This window comes from Achroia grisella, unplaced genomic scaffold (genome assembly GCF_030625045.1).
Source record: "Achroia grisella isolate CSIRO2021 unplaced genomic scaffold, CSIRO_AGI_Agris_v1 utg168, whole genome shotgun sequence".
Lineage (NCBI taxonomy): Eukaryota > Metazoa > Arthropoda > Insecta > Lepidoptera > Pyralidae > Achroia > Achroia grisella.
In genome coordinates this window covers 131819-147857 of record NW_026712669.1, presented here as the reverse complement: position 1 = coordinate 147857, position 16039 = coordinate 131819, and the positions used below count along the sequence as shown (strand labels likewise).

General features: G+C 33.8%; 1 protein-coding gene across 1 annotated transcript in view; it reads right to left on the bottom strand.

The window, feature by feature from the left end:
* Nucleotides 1-16039, bottom strand: part of LOC131841413 (metabotropic glutamate receptor 2-like) — an 84029-nt gene that overhangs the window by 24042 nt on the left and 43948 nt on the right.

Below are 16039 nucleotides of genomic sequence, written 5' to 3'. Positions count from 1 at the left end.
AAGTGTGGTTTGCTAGAAACTTTTTGCCACGCAAAACCACATTGTAGAATCTCGCCCTCCAGCAATATTGAAATCTTCAAGGAAAGAGCTTATTCCTTTTTAAGAAGTCAACAACGCACTTCCAGATCCCCTGGTGTTGCAGGTGCTCATGGGCGGTGGTAATCACTTACCATAAGGTGAGTCTTATGTTCGTTTGGCCCCTGTGGTATTATATATATATATATATACTAGCTATTGCCCGCGGCTTCGCTCGCGTTAATTTATCCCCTTAGGGGTCGAATTTATCAAAATCCATTCTTAGAGGATGCCTACGTCATAGTAGCTTTATGCATACAAAGTCTCAGCCCGATCGGTTTAAAATTGACAAAGTTTCATACAAACTTTCATCCCCTATTTTATCCCTTGGGGGTAGAATTAATTAAGATCCTTTCTTAGCGGATGCCTACGTCATAACATCTACCTGCATGCCAAATTTCAGCCCTATCTGTCTAGTGGTTTGAGCTGTGCGTTGATAGATCACTATGTTAGTCACCTTTGAGTTATATATATTTAGATTAGATATATATATTTAGATGTATAAAGTCGCTGGCGACACTAGTATTGTTTTATATGTTGGCATTTAGCATCTCGTTTGTGCCATTATGCGTGTAGATGGCGCCACCAGCTTTAAAACATACATAAATAAAACATTTATTAATCACTTTAAGCGACCCACAAATCCAGGTACCAGGTGAACAGAAAATGCAAGCTGTATGTTGAAAACTATATATATTGTTTTATGTATGGCAGTGTCAGTAAAAGATTTGCGACTACACCAGTGCTTTTTGTTTTGCTCGTCTCATCGTTGATCTCCTTTAAACTGTATTTTTCGTATTACTCCAATACCGAAAATTTATATTATAGCGTTTAACTGTATAATATACCAACTTTATAATATAAATTTTCAGTCCATGAAACTTTATTTTTATACAATTCACTACTGTCAGTATGTTGACTTACAAAAATAAAATCGTTACTCCCAAACTCATGTTTATTCACAGTATAATTGAGTTAAAACTATATTTTTTTCGCAGCAATCCTGTTGCATGCAGCAGACGTATAAAACCGTATGTATTTAGTAGACAACGCATGAATATTTACAAAACGGCAAAGAGTACAATTGCGTTTTGTTTCAGAGAAAAACTAACATAGATGGCGTAAATTTTTTATAGACGTAAGTTGTGTTGGTTGCTAAGAATCGTCGGAATCGAAATATTTATAAGATAAGCTATTACGTAATCCATACCTAATATATATATATATATATATATATGTAAATATCCATACTGTTATAAAGTCAATAAGTTTTTCTAAGTCAGCACAAAAGGGTCAGGATAAAAGATTCAAATATTTATTAAAATAAGTAGAATTATTTTATTAATTAAGTCCTATCAATATTTTATATTAAAATTTCCATTTCAGCACGATATTAATTTTGACAAAATGCTAAAATATAGCGGGAAATTTGAATGTTTAAAACGCTATAATATTGGTCAGTGCGAAATTGCCGTAAAACAACAACAAGATATAGTAATGTTAATTTATCATTATATTTCGCCCAATTTACATAATATCTTTTTAAATTATAGCTTATAGCTTATATATTACTCTGATATATAAGCTATATTTCTGTAAAGTTATATCAAAATCCGTTCAGTAGTTTTCGCGTGAAAGTGTAACAAACCATCCATGTATCCAACCTAGTATGGATGAATTCAAAATATCTTTATTCATGTAGGTCTATTACAAACTCTTGTGATATGTTAAATCTACCGTCAGATCAGAATTGTATCGAGATGAGAAGAACTGTCAAGAAACTCAGCTCGTATTTTTTTTCAAATAATAGTGGAACATGTTTATAATAATACACAGTCATTATAATTCAAATTTGAAAGAATAGAGTGACCAGCAGCATATGCTACCATAAAGAACAAAAAAATTTCACAATCACAATCACAATCACATCCATTTAAATTCAAATTTGGAAGAATAAAGCTCTCTATACTCTTTGGTCTATAAAGACGGAGGTCGGTAGTTGAATAATTCTCTTTCGTTGAACAAGCCACGGCATGCAGTCGACAGGCACAGAATGTACCGGTTGTGTACTAAAATGGATTATATTGGAGACGGGTTTATCCCGGACTTAGTTGGGCCTGGGGGGAAGCTGCAAGTAGTGAAGGTGAGTGTTAATGCATTCTAAAAGGGCCTTTTAAACCTACACCCGTGTCACAAGTCACGGGCGCTACTTGGGGTTTCCCTTGCGGTAGCCGGCTTCAAAGCCTAAGTCGGCATCATAATTAGTTATCTTACACAAGCAACAATATAAGCAAGTTAGTAAGATATATACGAATAAAAATTTCTATGTATTTCCCTAATCATCAACAGGAGATGACACCATAGATTGTAAAATAGAAAGTAGATTGTTAATAACAATATATATAGGAATAGAATGAATAGAGGAAGGTCGTAAAACTGGAGAGTTACAAGCCAGCTAAATAGGATGATCCCGATACGACTTTTTTATAGACATCGTTTCCCCGTGATGACGGATCGTCCGTTTTTGTGACGTTATAACATTTGCTTGAACTCCTCAATCTGTTTTCTTTTCGCTAAGTGATATAGACGTGATTGGCCCGTCTGGTGGACGTGATCACGACTTCGTTTGCTGTGATATAATTGTTTGTTTATCTAAGACTATCTGACCCCGCGAACTCTGTTTCGCCTCAGAATTAAATAATATTGCAATGGTGTTTTGAAGTGTAGTTACGCAATAAATTTCTGCGGTTTTGATTGGTTTAATATTTTTTATGTAGAACTATCTGACACTATGAACTCCGTTAGGCCTCAGAACTAAATAATATTGTTTAGGCTTTTCGAAGTCTAGTTACTCAATAAATTTCTGAAAGGACTCTTTTTGACAGGTATGAACAGTTTGCAGGGGAAAATAAAATTGTTGTTCTTATTATTTTCCATGCTTACCTATTTCTTCATATTTTCTCACCACTTAAACGTTCCTTCCTTGGAAGGCCACTTCCACAAATGTTTCAAAATGTAAATTAGCCAAATCGATCTAGGCGTTCTAGAGTTTTATTGAAGTATTATTTTTGAAATAAGTTTTCATATAGATGCTTTTAGTCATTTTTTTATGAGAATAGAGGTATAGACCCGTCTCCTGATATAATTCTAACTGTTATCCGCTATTTCGTCTGCCTTTTTTAAAATAAATATACGTATATAGCCGTTAAGTTATGAAAAGATGTGCACAAAGGAGATGAAAGCTGCACAAACTTTCATCCCATATTTTATCCTCCTCCAGATTATTTTTTGAGATAAAATATAGTTATAGAATGACGTCCTTGTATCAAAATCTAAATTTGCGTCTTGAAAACATGATAAACAGACGGACAGATAGACAAACATTCAGATTAATAATATTAGTATTTATGGTAGATCATCCTATCTTTATCCTATTATTTTTTTTTCCTTTTTTTCACAATATATCCAAATTAAAGAAATAATAACAGTGTCTTTTTCTTCACGTAGACGCATACCAACAAACAGTATTTTCTTATTTCCTCAGCGTTTTAATTAAAGAAGAGTTTTTTAATATAATTAGACAACTTTTTTAATATCGAACTTGCAAACTTTCACCTGTCAAGTCGAGTTACCTTCGTTTTGTATGCTTTTATTTATGTTCTATATATTTATTTATTTATTTTATTTAAATAACTTTCATGCACGTCATACGTAAGTAAAGAGTACATATGGCGGACTTAACACCTAATGGACATTTTCTACCAGGCAACCATGAGTTGTGCGTAGATAAGTTGTTGGCGGTGCAAATAATATTATAATAATTTTATAGAATATACATAAATAAACATATATATATGGCTCAAAATCACCAAGGTAGCAAATTCCAAGTTCTGTTTTATGATGAATTTACCTAGCAGCTATTACTTTGATGATCAGCCTAAATGATCCATAAACTTATGTTTAAACAATATTTACGTTGGCAGAGCATGGAATTGATTACAACTCTTGTAATTTTATTTTTAAAGAGACCTATCGCTGAAAAAAATCATTACGGGAACGTTTTTGTAAGGTTTATAATAATATTAAAATATAACATTATTTATTTTTTTCCTTATTCAATAGCGGATATTACCTATACATAGAAATTAAAGAAATCTAATGAAATTGCCAATAAAGACGTTAGAAAGCAAAATATTGTGCAAATGGGTGATATTATGACTATTTTTTAGTCTAAATTATCTAAATATGAGAAATAGATGTGTCTTGTATATTAATTAACATGCTCTAGGTATGAGAAGTTCGTCATATTTTAATATTATTAGAGCTTTTTTTAAAATATCTAAAATAATCATGTATTATCTGCGAGTTTGGTGATGTTCCCGGAAGGGATGAGGTATTCACGGAATGATGCGTGTGACGTCCTTAAATGACGATATAGATACAATTTAGGGTTAAAAATCATGAGCAATGTTTTTGGAACATCGTACTTATTTATTCATTTTTGCATAAGGTTCCTAATTATCAAAAACCGTAACTTAAAACACTTTACAGTCTTTTAATAACCTGTACACAGCTGATTAGAAAGTTTTAATAATCATATTAAACTTTTATTACAATGGCAATAATCTTTTATTCCAATGTAAATAAATCAAACCATCTAAACATTATACTTATTATTTTTTAGTCATTATATACACGAATTTTGATATCGGTCTTCAGAATCAATGTACTGGTTCTTTCTTTGGCATAAAAGTCTTAGCCATACGAATCAGTTTATATTTCTTTGCTATCGCTAACACATTTTTGGAAGACTTCCCTCTCTTTGGAATTTTTTCATAAAATACAGGCCTTTTCTTTTAATTGCGCTGTCAGTACTTCGTTGAATAAGAGATTTTTGCGCACTTTAGGTGGTTCTATGACATTTTAAATCAATGCGTCAACTTTGCTGTTAGGAGTCGTTGTTGGTACCTGAACTATTTCCTGTTCTTTTTTTTTCTTTTCTTCTTAGTCTTTTCTTTAAAGTTTTATATTTACATTTTATGTTAGGAATTGTTTTCTCTTGTTGTTTTATTTTATGATTTGGCTCTATCCTTCCGAACAATTTTTCTTTCCGTTGTTTTTCTCCCTAAAACCGTTCTGCATTTAATTCATCATTCGAATCTGGCAAAGTATTCCTTTCCCAATTTTTTATTTTGCTTCACTCTCTCATTGATTTCATCAATGTTTTTAACTTTCTCTACAGCTTTTTTTTCTAAAAATAGGCTCTATCCTTAGCCCTTTTTATTTCTCTCTCTTTCACCATCATCTTATCTAAAAATTTTTTTTCCTGGCATTGGATTCTCCCATTGTCGCAAGTAAACCGAACTATTCTTATTAACTTGCTATTTCGGACGTTTCTTTATTTTTTTCAGCCATATGAGACTCCATATTGCTAAATAACATTAAACATATATTAAACAATATGTTAGCACAACATACACTGAATTGATTAACCGTTAGTAATAATAACAGGGTGCGTTTATTTAAAAAGTCATTTCGGGAACGTCATCATCATAGAACCCTGTCAACTTCGGAAACGGTCCCGAAATGACCGTTCCCGAATTAAATAAGCGTGCCTTTTTTAGATCGCAGTAATCTTTGACATCATGTTTGGTTTTATTATTGTAAAATATTTGAGATTACTATTTGCTATAAAGTACTACAAAACTCATATTTCAATTTCCCAAGTTTAGAAACGCATTCCCGGTATGATGACGTATTGATATCTATAAATATTGAATTGAAAGATGCTTTTACCTCTTATTTTCAATTGTTTTGGCAAAAACGAAAGACGACAACCGTTTGTTTACATCGTTCACATCACTGTACCATAGAAAACTATTGCGATAAAAAACAAAATTTTTATTGAGAATCAAAATTGCGTTCACTGAAATGATGCTTACACTACACAATATATTGACTTGATTTTCTTTAATTTCGTTTCTTTCTTTAGTAATAACAATAATTAATTGATTTATGATAAAATTGTAGGCCATTGAGTAAGAAAAACATTTAAAACTTATTTTATTTTATTAATATTTTCAACGTTAGTTTTTGAAGATTGGTACTTGGGACGCGTATGATTTTTGAAGTTATTTCTTTAAATATTAATAAATGTGCTTTACTTTTTCAGTAAAAAATATTAGGTACAGTTAATGTGAACATAGTTAAGTAATATTTACAATATCAATTTGTTTAAAAACACCAAATTTATATATAAAGCTAATTCTCCACCTTGGTGATTTTGAGTCATATATGTATGTACATATATACTTAAATATATAGATACAAAAATATACCATCTTCTAAATATATATAACTCAAAGGTGACTGACATAGTGATCTATCAACGCACAGCCTAAACCACTAGACGGATCCGGCTGAAATTTGGCATGCAGGTATATGTTATGGCGTAGGCATTCGCTAAGAAAGGATTTTGATTAATTCTACCCCCAAGGGGATACAATAGGGGATGAAAGTTTGTATGAAACTTTGTCAATTTTAAACCAATCGGGCTGAGACTTTGCATGCATAAAGCTACTATGACGTAGGCATCTCCTAAGAAAGAATTTTGATAAATTCCACCCCTAAGGGGATAAATTAACGCGAGAGAAGCCGCGGGCAAAGCTAGTACACACATAAATACATAAACCAATGTAAGCATATTACAACATAGTAATACATACAAAAATACATACATATTCTTATTTATCTATTTTTATTGTCACCCAGACTTATAATAAATATTAAAGATTGCAATTGAAATAGAAATATTAATAATTTTCATTCAAATAAACTTCATAACTTTAGAATGGCTACATTTGATTCTAATCGCCTCCGATCGATCACCCGTCCAATTCAAACGGGGACCGATGTTACGACGGCCTGAGCCGAGGTTCGAACCCCTAGCGGTGCCCTCAGACTAAAGTCGTATCCGTCAGGCGGGAGTTGGCCTTTAGCTGATCCGTAAGTCCTACCACGGGTTTGGAGTGCCATCTGCATTCGCCCCTGCTATCGTCTGCTATCGTCCGGTGAAGCTGTAAAGGCCAGCTGCGGCCAACAGCATTAGAGTAGTCCGAAAAAAATAATTCTGTTGAACCTAACGCAACAGAAACTAACGGGCTCTAGTATAAGAAACTGTGTTTCCAACGGGTATAGAGTAGATTTTGAACAGATACAAATACATAGATTTTTTTTTCGTAAATACTTTCATATTATACATAGAAAACACCCGATACAAACAATCATACTCATGACTACAAATGTTTGTGGCGTGCGAGGAATCGAACCCGCGACCATCCGAAGTAGCTTTACTTCCGACGGTCGCAGATTTGATTCCTGTTCGGTGTGCTACACCGCTAGACCACCGAGGCCGTCAATATGTTTCGATATTACATTGTCGATTTACATATCCGATTTCCAATTGAGTTACTGATATAAAATTATCGACTACATCACAGCTCCGTGATATTCACGTGGCAATTTGTCAAATTGAAATATTCGAATCGATTGCCGAATTATTAAATGAGTGGATATTATAAATGATATTTTATAATTTAGTAATGACATATTGTAAATTAAATAATGTAAATTTAATATTGTAATGGGTGAAAAGTGTGATCGGTACAGCCTATGCTGTAAATAATATAATTGACGTAGTGGAGTAACCTGAAACAGTCATGCTCGCTATAAAGTTCAAACTTGTGGCAGCGTGGTGGGCGGGGTCGATGTGCTCCCTCAAATATGGTTGAGTACAATGATGGCTGGCTCAAACGTCATACTCGTGAACGGGTGCTACTTGTGGGGACTGGTCTGTTCAGGTTGTGAACACTGATTAAATTTTTTGTTCTTTGCGATAGCATATGCTGGTGGTCACTCTATTCTCCCAAATATGAATTTTAAAAACTATATTTATTATAAACATGTTCCACTATTATTTGAAAAAAATACGAGCTGAGTTTCTTGTCAGTTCTTCTCATCTCGATATCATTCCGAACTGACGGTAGATTTGACATATCATAAGAGTCTGTAATAGACCTACATGAATAAAGATATTTTGAATTTGAATTTGAATTTGAGTGTTCGGTAATAATTAAATGAATGATTACCAATTTGGTTATTGAATATGAAAATTATCCGCAATTTAAACTTGGTAATATATTCGTGTGAAATTATTTAAACAGTGTAGGGTCATGTAATGCGTAGGAATGAAGATAGACATGCGGTGGCGTGGCAGATAAATGCAGTACTCATATATATATTGAACTAGCTGTACCCTCGACTTCGTCCGCGTAAAATAGTGGCGTTGACCAAATAATGAAAAAAATATTTAGTAATCTAACCCAATAAAAAAGTTTCATCGCTCTAGCTTCAGAAATGAAAATTTCCATACAGAATTCTATATAATTCAATCAACAGCCTAAAAAATAAGTTTCAAACTTCTAGCTTTAAAAATGATGGTACTTCCACACAACCTTACGTCTCCCCTTTCAACCCTTTACCTTAATTTATATTTTTTAACAGTCCAAAAATTAAGTTTCAAGATTCCAGCTTTAAAAATATCAATACTTGCATACAACAATCCAACTCCCCTTTTGACCCTTACAACACTTTTTTCGCATTAAAAACTAGCCTATATCCTTCCTCGGCGTCTAGACTATCTGCGTACAAAACTACATTTAAATTGGTTGAGTAGTTTTGGCGTGAAAGCGAGACAGACAGACAGACAGACAGAGTTACTTACGCATTTATAATATTAGTAAGGAAGTAAGGATAAGGATAAGGAAGTAAGGAAGCAAGGATAAATATGTTACTTATATTATATTCAAGCTACATTATATTAAACAATTAAGTGTTTCAATCAACACTTACGAAATTTTATCCTTATATATTTTCTTCCATTTATCACACATACTTATAATTCATCCATTTAACTCACTCTTAATTTTATATATTTAAATTCATCACGAATTCTATTTATTTTTATCAAGAGGCTCCACTGAAAATCTAATATAGTGATACGCTGCGGCACCAGCTGAGTGGAGGCCCTTTCAGCTCATAGCGTAATATTAATTTTCAAGTTTTCTTTTTTTTACTCTGTACTATGATTTTTCTCATCTTTTGCTGGTTTTTTTCACACTTATGGGCCGAAACCAAGTAAGTGCGTTGTATGTGTGTGAGCTCGTGTGTGTATGTGTGAGTGTGTGTGTACTTATGTATTGTGTGTCTGGTGTGACTGGTGTTATAACTCATTATTATTATTATTCTCTTTTTCACTTATGCTGGTGACTAGTACAGGGTGGTCCAGAAGTCACTTTACATTTTGAAAATGAAATAACTTTTTTTCTATTAATATATTTCTTTTTCTCTTTTCAAAATTAAAAAATATCATCCCTGGAAATTTTTATCATGGATAAGTTTACAACAGAACAACGAGTGAAGACAATTGAATTTTACTTTGAAAATGGATGGTCAATTGTTAAGGTTAAGGTTAATAAGGTTCCTTATTGCAGGCCTACTAGGGGGATGCATGATAAAAATTTCCAGGGATGATATTTTTTAATTTTGAAAAGAGAAAAAGAAATATGTTAATAGAAAAAAGTTATTTAATTTTCAAAATGTAAAGTGACTACTGGGCCACCCTGTACCTAGACCGGGACATACCAAGTCTGTTATTATTATTATGTATATATATTATTTCTATAGCTAGTTCTTAAGAGACAAGGACGGGTATTTTACCAAGTCACTTTCTTCTCATATTTTTATTTAATCAGTAAGATTGTTTGTAATTAGACTATTTAAAATTTTTCTTACTATAGAGCATGTATCTAATACTGTAGATTTGTGGACTTCTATGGAGGATGTTTTATTAAGGTGCAGTTTATTTAATGAGTTGTGTAGAGAATTTGGGATAATGCCAGTAGAAGATAAGATTAATTATTATTATTCTTTATTTTTTTTTGCTGGTTTTCTCCTCACTTATGGGTCGAAACCAAGTTAGTGCAGTGTGTGTGTGTGTGTGTGTATTATTAAAGCCAAGTTCAAGTAACAGAACTGGTGAGCAACATCGTGTTTAATATTACACGAACCATTTGGAGCCAGTTTTGACCTCCATAACTCATGAACTCTTTCACATAAACGTGTCAAATTTGGCTCATATATTGTGACTTACGAGGTAGACATGTGCTCCAAATTTCATAAACACATATCAGGTTTAGAACTTGTAAAGGCTATAATATTAAATTATTAACTTAATTTTCAGGATTGACCATTGAACTTGGCATCCATTTAGATCTCACTTCTTTTGTCGTGCAAGTCAACAACCAAGGCACATATTATAATATTGAACTTGGCTCTCATTTCACATTATTTTTTTTATCATATCTTAAGGAAGGTGTTATATATGAATGTGGATGGTTATAAGGGTAGAGGAACAGACAGCGACAGCGACTTTGTTTTATACTATGTAATACATCACAGCATCCAGATTGTGTGGGTCACAGCAGACTCATTCATTCATTCATAATTTAAGAGCTGTGCTCTTGTCGGTGGAACTCCCGCCAACTTCCACGATCTTCTATCAGTCCCTTCAGCTGTTGATACGACACGACTCCAACTTTTTCTTTAACTTGCTTGATATAGCTGTGTCTTGGTCTTCCCCATCCTCTCTTTCCATCTATTTTTCCTTCTATAATATTGTTAATTAGTTCGTCGTGTCGTATCAAGTGCCCCAACATTTTCCCCCGCCTATTCTCAACAGCAGACTCACACAACATCAATATGATCGCTCAAGTATCCAATTAACGCAAACAACATACAATGAACAAATATTAAGCTCCGAATCGTATTTTCTATTTTTGAACAGATATTACCGTTATTTTTTTTAATATAAATCAAATCAAAACGGTATCTGCTAACTTTGTACTGCGTAAAAAAAAATTGAAATTTAATTTTACGTAGCAATGCTTATATGTTTCACATATTATACTAATGTTATAAACGCGAAATGGTAGGAATGAGATTGTTAGTATATGGTACATTGCTAGCAAATCCAAATATAATAATAATAATCTTAGGACAATTCACACAGCGCCATCTAGACCCAAGTTAAGCTAGCTACAGCTTGTGTTATGGGTACTAAATAACTGATACATATACATAGTTTTTTTTTTGTAAATTAATACATATTATACATAGAAAACATCCAGACCGATACAAACAAACATAAACAAATGTTAGTGCCGAGCGAGAAATCGAACACGCGAATCTCGGTCGTAAAGCTGTGTGCAAGACCGCTTGACCACCGAGGTTGTCAAATATCTATACATATAAATAAAATTGGATTGTCTGTAATATTTAAATAACCGTTTTTTTACTACATGCATATAAATGTTAATACGGTACATACACCAAAATAACATTTTTTTACAATTTTCGTCTGTCTGTCTGTTTGTTCCGGTTAATCTCTGAAATGGCTGGATTTTGACGGGACTTTTTTAGGCAAGTAGCTGATGCAATAATGAGTAACTAAGGCTACTTTTATTATAAAAAATAAAGTTCAATTTCACGCGGACGAAGTCGCGGGTAGAGCTAGTTAAATAAACAATCATACTCATGAATACAAATGTTTGTGTCGTGCGAGGAATCGAACCCGCGACCATCCGACGTAAAGCGGTGGCTATACCGCTAGACTACCGAGGTCGTCTACATCGTCGACATTGATTAGTATTAAAAATCAGAAATTTTTAATAAAATACTCGTTGTGTTCCGCTCCAGTCAATATTTATAATATTTACAAAAAGCCTGAAAATAAACCGTACTTTCAGGCGTTTTGTAAATATTTACACCAACTTATTGACGTTATAATGTACGCTAAATTCGCGTAAAATGTTCATTGTATCTCATACTTTCGCACCTATTTCATACAAAGACATTCCGCTGCCGTACGAAGAGCATTGTCAAGGAATTTGCATTTAATATTCCAGAGTTACATATATTGTGAGGTGGTCGCATTCTTTGTAAGGATTTCAGGCACAGATTTAGATTCAAGTCCGCAAGTTTCAGGCATAGATGGCCCTTTTAAATTAATGTAATAATTTTATGTGGCTGTCCCTCGAATTATGAAAATAATATGTGGCGAGACCCGAGAGAATTTCGCCCATCTCCAGTAACGACGTGGGTAAGATGAAATATCTCTGAACATCCCATTTGAGATTACAGCCCCTTTTTATATTTGTCACTTGACCTAGAAATGGACGCTAGAAATTTCATGCAAATAACTCAAAATGTATAATGTATATAATGTATTTAAAATCTAGAACATGTTATAAATAATGCTAGAAAGGAAACCATTTTTAAATTGACTATAAGAAAAGTAATTTAATTAAAAAATAATTGTAATATAAGTTGCAGGACATTGTTGACTATATAGGAACTAGGAGTAATCTGCCATTGAGGGTCCCGCAGCTGGAGTCGACTCACAACGCGAGTTTCAAGGCGTTTGTATCCCGGGTCCCCACCAATGTGCTATCCACTTTTATGAAGGAGGACTGCTGGCCGAAGCTGGTGGAGTTTCGGAGCTACAGTGTCAGATTGCCATCGTCAGTGCCGTGACCACAGAGACAATGTATATGAATATTTTTTTATTATTTCATATGAATGTTAGCCTAGACCAGTATTTCCCAACCTTTTTAGTGCCATGCCATAGTAACATATTTATAAAATAGAAGAATAGAAAAAAAAAATATAAATATACTTAATTTAAGCACTTTTGAATAATCATAGTTATCATTCTTTTAAAATTAAAGTTATTCTTCTTTTAATTTAAATTTTAAAATTAGAATAAGTCTAGTAGAGCGGAAGGTAAATATTTACGTCAAAATTTCGATTGAAAGTATTGTTATCGTGTTTGATTAAGAGAAGACACAAGGTCTCGGAATAGAGATAGACCGAGTACTAAAGAATAGAATAGAATAGAAAATCATTTATTCAAATAAACTTACATTGAAGCACTTTCGAATAGTCATTACATTTTTTTTATCTACCGTTCATTCGGAAAGCTTTCTCATCACAAGAAGAATGAGCATAAAACTTGCGTGTTGCTCTTTTAAATAATCGTAACTTTACAATTTTATTTTAATTTTTCAATTTATAACATTAACAAAATTAATTTTCCAATTAAAAAACTTAAATAATATGTTTTAGGAAGAAATTATTGGGAAATTGTTAATGAAACAGTAAGTAAATTTTCAAAATATAATTAAAAATTGAAATTCATCTTTTAATAAAGAGTCCATTTTCAAATTGCCACCCTATCAAAGGAGCGTGGGCCAAACGTTGTGAAACCCTAGTCTGTAAAATGTTTATAATATGGGCGATTAGTAACCTGAATGAAATAAATAAATAATATATACAGAGAGCAGTTATGTCTTTTATAAAGTTAGAAAGTCAAATTAAGACCACTTCAATTCAGAACTGTTACTATTGAAACAACGATCGAGTCACGAGAAGGCGAGCAAATCTAGGATACAGCAGTATGAAACTTTTACTAACGTGGATTCCACGAAGATGTTATTACTTGGTAATACTTAAATGAGTTTCGAGAACGTTCCGTGATGTTATAGTTTTATAGCAAAACTGAAGATACAGAATACAGGCGAAGTTCGTTTAAATTAGTTATCCACTTGCAAAATATTGTCGATGTAATTAAATACGATGCAACGTTTTAATTAAGTATTTTACTTCTTTATTCAAATAAACTCATTACAATGAAAGAACAATTACATATGTGAATTCAATATTCATTAAACATTAAATTGTATCTATAAATGTATTCAGTTTTGGAGATAGGTTTGTGATATCTTAAATATATATGTATTGGGAAGAAAGTGGCTATTGTCATACATATGTGTTTGGACGATAATGGATTTTTTTTTCGGACTACTCTAATGCTGATGGCCGCAGCTGGCCTTTACAGCTTCACCGGACGTTAGGGGGCGAGTGCAGATGGCACTCCAAACCCGCGGAAGGACTTTTGGAGCGGCTGAAGGCTAACTACTGCCTGACGGATACGACTTTAGTCTGAGGGCACCACTAGGGGTTCGAACCTCGGCTCAGGCGTCGTAATTTCGATCCCCGTTTGAATTGGACGGGGACTCGATCGGAGAAGCGTAGATTTAGGACGGGCATCAAGATCCATTATAATAATCGGAGGGGACAATAATGGAATGGTGCACCCGCCTCCGCTAACGGTTTACGCTGGCGGGGCACCAGTGGAGGATGATAAAATGAGCATGAAGTCAGGTCATCAGTTGCCCATCGTGATAAATTAACCAATTAAATGAAGGATTAGAAAGAATTTATCATGATGGTACACACACATATATACATACATACATACACACTTAGAACAATTACAATAATTCATCATATAATATTTCTAAATATGGTTGGCAACATCACACTGGCAAGAAATGCCAGGATTAATACATTCAAAAGACCTAATATCGGGCTTCTCGACCAAATACTCCAATAGATTACTGCTACTGAGTAAAAGCAACATATGCATGATGACTAGGTGCCCTCACAGGACACTGCAAATTGAACAAGCATATGGCTAAGCTAGGCCTATGCACGACAAGTATCTGCAGATTCTGCCAAACTGAAGAGGAAACGCCGCTTCACATCCTATGTGGTTGTAGCCCACTCATGCATAAACGAAATATCTCCTTTGGAAAGTTTACACTCTTTCCCGAGGAGATAAAAACGATCGCTCCTAAGAATATCCTTAAATTCTTGTCCCTGACGGGTCTAGGTAGCGAACTCTGAAAAAGGGCGAGCACAATAGATCTATGTAGGTCGCAGTGCTACAGGTGCTACAAACATCTGATAAACAAAAAAAAAAAAAACTCTCTGGGGGAACCGATGTTATTAACTGACATGGTACATTGCTAGCGATGGGGTCATCAGTCCACATTACTAACAGTCCACTTTCGTCTCGCCAAGACGCTAGTTCATAAGCCGTTCTGGCTTCTGAATTAGCGTCACAAAAAAAATTTTATTGGCAGGTAGCTGATGTCTTTTATTTTAGACAAATAAAGTTAAATATCCACGCGTATTAGAGTACCAATTTTAGAAGTTTTATTTATATATATATAGAACATATAAATAAAATTGGATTGTCGGGAACAACCGCTAGTAAATAAATAAAAATACGTCTCTTCTAAAATCTTTAGTTCAGTTCCAATGATTTCTAGAGTTGCTAGAAAGCACTTACAATATACAAGTATTTGTCGCTAAAGAATAGTTCAAATTGTTCGAACTGAAACCAAATTGTAGCTTAGCGCTGAAGTCGTCGTCCAATCCATCGAGCATTACAACACAGGCTCGGTGGTCTAGTGGTTTAGCACACCGCTTTACTATCCGATGGTCGTGGGTTCGATTCCTCGCACGGTACAAACATTTGTTATTCGTGAATATGATTGTTGGTATCGGTTTGGGTATTTTCTATGTATAATATGTATTTATTTACAAAAAAAAAAATGTATCCATGTATTTATATCAGTTGTCTAGTACCCATAACATAAGCTCTGCTTAGCTTGGGACTAGATGGCGCTGTGTGAATTGTCCTGAGATATTGTTATATTATTATTATTCTTTATTTTTTTTTTCTCAGCTTTTGCTGGTATTCTCCACACTTACGGGCCGAAACCAAGTAAGTGCAGTGTGTGTGTGTTGCGTGCGCATGTGTGTGTGTGTGTGTGTGTGTGCGTGTGTGTGAGCGCGCGCATTATTATTTTTTTCCAAATATTCTCATCTCCCCTCTTAAGGAGAGGAGATGGCAACATACCCCCGGTAGAAGCACAGTCGGCCGGGGTTCAGGGCCCCAGGGAGAGAAACTTATAATTAACTAAAATTATTATTATTA